This window comes from Myxocyprinus asiaticus, chromosome 17 (genome assembly GCF_019703515.2).
Source record: "Myxocyprinus asiaticus isolate MX2 ecotype Aquarium Trade chromosome 17, UBuf_Myxa_2, whole genome shotgun sequence".
Lineage (NCBI taxonomy): Eukaryota > Metazoa > Chordata > Actinopteri > Cypriniformes > Catostomidae > Myxocyprinus > Myxocyprinus asiaticus.
Genome location: NC_059360.1, coordinates 26836348 through 26843025, shown reverse-complemented (window position 1 = coordinate 26843025; position 6678 = coordinate 26836348).

Below are 6678 nucleotides of genomic sequence, written 5' to 3'. Positions count from 1 at the left end.
ATCTTTTTAAGATTTTGGAAATGTATGGGTTCAGGAGTATGTTCATTGGTTGGATCAAGTTACTTTATAGACACCCTGTAGCAGCGGTACAAACAAATGGATTAATTTCAGGTTATTTTACTCTGGATAGGGGCACCCGTCAGGGTTGCCCTCTTTCCCCATTATTGTTCTGTCTTGCCCTGGAACCATTAGCTGCCGCGATAAGAAAAGATGAAAAGAGGGGTGATGGCGGGAGGTGTGGCGCATAAGCTTCTGCTTTATGCAGATGATATTTTATTATTCGTCTCCGACCCCACTAGATCTATGCCTTGCCTCCACAGAATTATTAATTCCTTTTCCAGGTTCTCAAGATACAAAGTCAACTGGTCTAAATCCGAAGCTTCGGCTTTGACAGCATACTGTCCAGTAACGGCCTTCTAGCCAGGCGCCTTCCAGTGGCCCAAACAGGGCATTAAGTATTTGGGCATTTTATTCCCATCAAATTTGTCTGATTTATTCAGAGTTAATTTTGACCCTTTAATAAAACGGTTTTCGAGCGATGTAGACAGGTGGGCTTCATTACATTTATCGATGATTGGGAAGGTTAATGTTATTAAAATGAACTGTATTCCAAAATTTAACTACTTGCTACAGTCTCTCCCTGTAGATGTCCCCCTCTCTTATTTCAAGCAATTTGATAGTATAGTGAAGTCTTTCATTTGGAGTGGTAAGCGCCCCACACTACATTTCAATAAATTACATAGGCCGATTGACAAAGGTGGGCTAGGCCTACCCAAGATTTTGTTTTATTATGTATTCGGTCTCAGACATTTGGCTCATTGGTTGCTTCCACCTGAAAGAGCCCCTCCCTGGTTCTGCATTGAACAAGAACTCCTTGCCCCTATTTTGCCATTGCACAGCCTTTCCATCAAACTAAATAGAGAAGTTAAATCACACCCCATTATTTTCAGTATGGACAAAAGTGTCCAGAGTGTTTAATTCAGATATTTATCTAAATGTTGCCTCGAGCCTATGGCTAAACCCCAAACTATGCATTAATAAGTCCCCTTTTTGTTGGTCAGAGTGGATTGCGAGGGGAGTTAATTCACTAGGTGATCTTTACGAGAGTGGTGTGATGAGATCCTTTGAAAATCTGGTTCAATATTTTGGGATCCCCAGATCTCAGTTTTTTGGGTATCTTCAGTTATGCCATTTGCTCTGTACTATTTTTGGGAGTAGCATACACCCCCCTAAAGCAGCAGATACTCTAGGAGTGGTGATTTCTGCTTTTGGAAAGGGCCATGAGGCATCAGTGTATTACTCCTTATTAATTCAGAGTCTGGGGGATGGAGTCTCAACCACTCTCAAGAGATTATGGGAGAAAGATTTAAACCTGGAATTGGAGGAGAGAGAATGGGCTAGGATTTTAAAAAACATGAAAACTGCATCGAGAGATGCAAGGGCGCGCCTTATACAATTCAAGATTTTACATCGGTTCTATTGGACCCCCTCTAAATTGTATAGGCTTGGTCTTAAAGACACACCCACCTGCTGGCGATGCCAATCAGAGGAAGGAGATATGGCCCATGTTTTTTGGTGGTGCGCTGAGATTCAGGAATTTTGGTTGAAGGTACAGAGTGTTCTGTGTGACGTGTTGGGCATTCGGATTTCGTTTTGCCCCAGACTCTGTGTTTTGGGTAATGGGGCAGTCATCGACGTAGGTGATAAATACATAAACAATTGGATCCTCACTAGTGCGATGATAGGCAGGCAGATTGATTTAAGGGGTTGGAAGTCGGTGGGAGCACCCTCAATTCGGGATTGGTGCGAAGAGATGGGAAGGGTGGCAGCCTTCGAAGAGGTATCATGTAGAAGGCTGGGGATATGGGATTCTTTTATTGGGAAATGGGGTAGATATTTGACGTTTTTGGGGGGCTCTCACAGTGGGTCTGTGGAGAGAGAGGTATTGTTTAGAGTTATATGTTTATTATAGGTGTATGTGTATGTATATGTGTATGTGTGTGTGTGTATATATATATATATATATATATATATATGTGTGTGTGTGTGTGTGTGTGTGTGTGTGTGTGTATGTGTGTGTATATGTTTATGTATGTATATGTATGTATGTATATATTTATTTATTATTTTAATCTCTGTAAATGTGTGTACTTATGTAAGACCACTGGGATGTTCCTTTGGGGTGGGGTTCTTGATCAGGGAGGGGAAGTAGTGGGTGTTAATGTCGAATCACTGTATATATGTTTTGTTTTTCTTTGTTTTGAAAACTAATAAAATGTTAATCACAAACATTCAGATTTCTTCAATGAATGATTGAATATCACTTATAATGCATGCAAACATATTGTAAAGACGCATTTTGTCTTCTATTACTTTCTTTTGCAATGCATAGTTGCCTGTGAGTGAAACTACTGAAAAGTAATGTTTCATTGAAAAAGAAGAGAATTATGATGAGAAATGGATCCAAACACCTGTATATGCTTAAAAAGTTGCTTTTGGGCCAAAGTTGCTTTTCATGAAGTTTGCACAGTTCTATGTTAACATTCAGATTTCTTCAATAAATGATTGAATATAAATTATAATGCATGCAAAAAAATTATAATAATAAAAAAATAAAAAGTCTCTAAATACATAAGTCAGGCATATGTGGTATCGTTTGAGAGCTTAGAATCTGAACTTTTCATAGTTAGCCATCACTTATGCATTTATATTACATAAAATAACCAAATATGGCCTGAAAACATTCGCGTCACAAATCAGCGCCACCGAGAGGTCATGTGGTAGAAATATGCATGTAAATAGACATATCATATATCAAATGAAAGATCTCATTCTCAGGAAAGCAACTGTTCAGTTTATTTTGTTGCCCTAATACCACTGTTCGAAAGATTGTCAAAAGAATCACAAAGTTAAATAGGATTATTGTAAGACATCAAATACAAATGTCTCTTTTATGCACCGATCACTGTTACTGTAAGTCCCAAATAGCTAAAACTTTATATCTGATTTTACCTTAGGCAGTTTTCAAAAAAATGAGAAATTTTTTACTTGTCTGTGAGCTTGCTTGTGTGAATAATCCAATACAAAATATGCAGTCCAGCAGGAAAAACATGCTAAACACATCATAGGAAATATATATTATAAACTATTGATGATAAATGTTATACATCTCAAAGGGGAGGTTCTCAGCTTTCTAGTGAAATCTAAACTGAGCTTCTAGTCCACTCAGAGGTCTAAATATTCGATGAAACAATACCTAATGCATTTAATAATGTTAGCAAGGGGAACCTTATAGTAAAGTGTTACCATGTAAACCCTAACCTAAACCTAACCATCAAGTCTAACCACTTTCTTAAACCTTAAACATAACAATGACTTTAACAGGAAAATAACTTGACCGTACCGTGGAAGAAAAAATAATACATTGGGTTGTATCGATTTGAAATTCTGTTTGTTTATTGGTTAGTCTCTATTGAAATAAACGCCAAGTTGTTTAATATTTTGGCCATCTCGTACAAATTATTGCAAGTTGTCATGAAACTATGGTGATTAAATCTGTTTGTTTTAGGGATATTTAGACATTTTATTTACTGGAAAACAAGACAAAAATACTGATGTACATTGCTGTTTTATGCAATGCACTGAGCAGAATACCAGTGCTTTTTCTCACACACACTCTCAGGTTTTCAAAGTAAAAGGTGAATAGATACAGATATAGGTACAGTGAATCACAGTCACACACACACACACACACACACACACACACTTGTTTGGAAGTCCAGGGGATTTAACTGATGTTTGACAGTTCTTACCCAGTAAAGAAGAGTTGTCATAACGGGGATAAAAGACTGATGTCTCGCTCAGTCTGATGAGCTCCTACCAGACCTGACCCCGTAAACTGAACAAGGGAGAGCCTGACCTCTGTAACCCTGCTGTCAGCACAAAGGAAATATTGCAGTCTAACCCTTCACAAACATGATTAAGCCCATCACACAGCAGGAACGCTGAGAGTCAAAGCAGTAGTTTTTATATACTGTATATGTATGTGAACTGTATTTAAAGACATGATTCGAAGCCTCAGGGGCTGTGGAAATGTAAAACACACTGCTCAGCATTCTTTCATGCCTCACCTGAGGCAGTGGTGGCCTCCTTATCCACCTCTACAAGTCAGCAGGGACATGCCACAAAGCTCTTGGGTAAGTGAATATAAATGTTAGGATATAACATTTCTTGTGTCATTTTCTCTTTTATCTCTCTTCTTCTCCCCACTTTTTGTTTTTCCAAACAAGAACAATAGAAAAAAGCAACACTCTAATCAGTCTCTGTAAACTGATTTTAGTGTACGTAACGTTTTGGTGTTTTCACAACTTCTTCTGCTGGAAGTTACAACTGGTAGTGACTTCACAAGTGCAGCAGGAGCAACCGCAGGAGTATTTAAATGTCCAGTTCCTGCACCAGGAGGGCCTGAATTATTCCCTCCTTGAGGTTCACTGCACCCAGTAGCATCTGGTTGCAGTGGCATCGCTTGCAGATGTTTACGGTTCCTGCGTAGAACAGCTCCATTCTGTGTTTGCACAATGTAAGATCTTGGTTCAAATGTTTTGTTCAGCACCACAGCCGGTGTTTTCCAGCCTTTCTCAATGTCCAGTTTAAGAAGAACTTTCTCCTCAGGTTGAAGTTCTGGTAAAACACGAGCAGAGTGTTTCCGATCATAGAAGAACTTGTTGGATTCCTTTGCAGCCTTATCCTTCCATTCCACGGCTTTGTAATCAAAGGGTTGAGGCTGGTGTTTTTTCTCAAGCATTGGCAGGTTGGTTCTGATCTGATGACCTGTCATTATCTGGGCAGGGCTTAGTCCAGTTGCAGCCATGGGTGTCGCCTGGTAGCACATCATTGACATATGAGGACAGGTTGGCGGAGAATCCGTTTTGCAGTTTGAACCGCTCTCTCTGCAGCTCCATTGGCTTGGGGAAAATGAGGACTTGAGGTTGTGTGGTGAAAATCGTAGTCTGTACTGAACTGCTGAAATTCAGCCAAAGTGAACTGTGTGCTATTGTCAGATACAAGCTCCCTGGGAATACCCCATCTTGCAAACATGCACTTCAGTCTGCTGATAACATGGAAGCTGGATGATGTCTGAAGGTGGGCTATTTCGATGTCATGCGAGTAGTAGTCTATGACTATCAAGTAAGTTTTACATTCAACTCACATAAATCTGCTGCAATTTTGCACCAGGGACCAGCAGGCAAGGGGGTAGTGATTAAAGGTTCTTTCCTTCGTGTGGTTTGTGGACCCTACAAAAGGTGCACATTGAGACCCTCCTGTTAATGTCATTACCTATTGCAGGCCACTGACATCTTTGCCCTCTGATGGCACTTGGAGAGACCTTGATGCCCTTCATGAATTCAGCTTAACACCTCCTCCCTCATCGACTCAGGAATGACAATCCTGTGCTCATACAGAAGTAGCCCATTGACAACAGACAAGGAAGCCCTAGCAGTGTGATAGTCACTCAGCTGGAAGGGTATATGCTTTGGCCAACCCTTGCTGAGAAAGCTTATCACTGCCTGGAGATCTGCATCTTCCTCTGTGGCCTCTCTAATGGCATCTAGCTTTGATTGCGACGACTGCTTCAACATATGCCTTCACCTCATCCTCCATCTCTGAGTGGCAGTGCCCTCCCGGAGGATTCTGAGAAAGTGTTTCCGCCACCATCAAACATTTACCAGGAACATGCACTGCTTTTACACTGAAGTGCATGAGGCACATTAGTAACCGCTGACACCGTAATGGGGCACGTCAATATCAAAAATTCCATTCTGTGCCAGAATATGATATTCATATCCATATTCATATTACATTCATATTCATATAACATCACACACCTGAACTGTATGTACCATATTGAAGAGAAGAACTAGGGCTTTCAAATGATATAAATATATGTATGAATATTTAAGGCTAATCATCCTTTATCAATAAGATTTCACACAGCAATTGTTACAAAAATTTTCTCCGGCCACCGTACTTCATCAGACAACTGCATTTTCAACCATTTTAATTACAAGCTAGAGAGAAATTTAGAGTGTATGAAATATACATAATTTTGTGGGCAATGTAGAATAGCAGACAGATTAGAAATATAATCCATTGTTTAAAAGTTATGACCATTCTAGTGATTAGTAGGAAAACAGAATAAAACAAACATTTAGAATGTTGACACATTCCACATGACCACTCCTCAAATACTCCTTTTGAGCACCTGTAATAATAAATTGAGATTGCATCTGAAATTGAAGGACATAAACACTGAAATATACATTTTATGTGTTCAATAAAACACACACTTTATTTAATTTGAACATTAGAATTACACATGAATTACACAGCAAAACATACAAAATCAAACTTTAAAACTATCTACAGTAAATACATTTATAATAAAGAGTGCAGGAACAGATTACATATAAATTCATATGAGTCTAGTATCAGTCATATGAGAAATAGAAACAAACAATACATGCACATTCAAACATACCCAGTTGATGGTCTTGGCTGGGGATCAGGTTCTAACTCTTCCTCCATCTCCTCGTGGTCCGGGTCTTCCTGCAGTAGTTCCTGGTCCAGCAGATCTTCCTCCTGTGTGCTCATGCCCTCATGCCACGTCCTTCTCTGCTA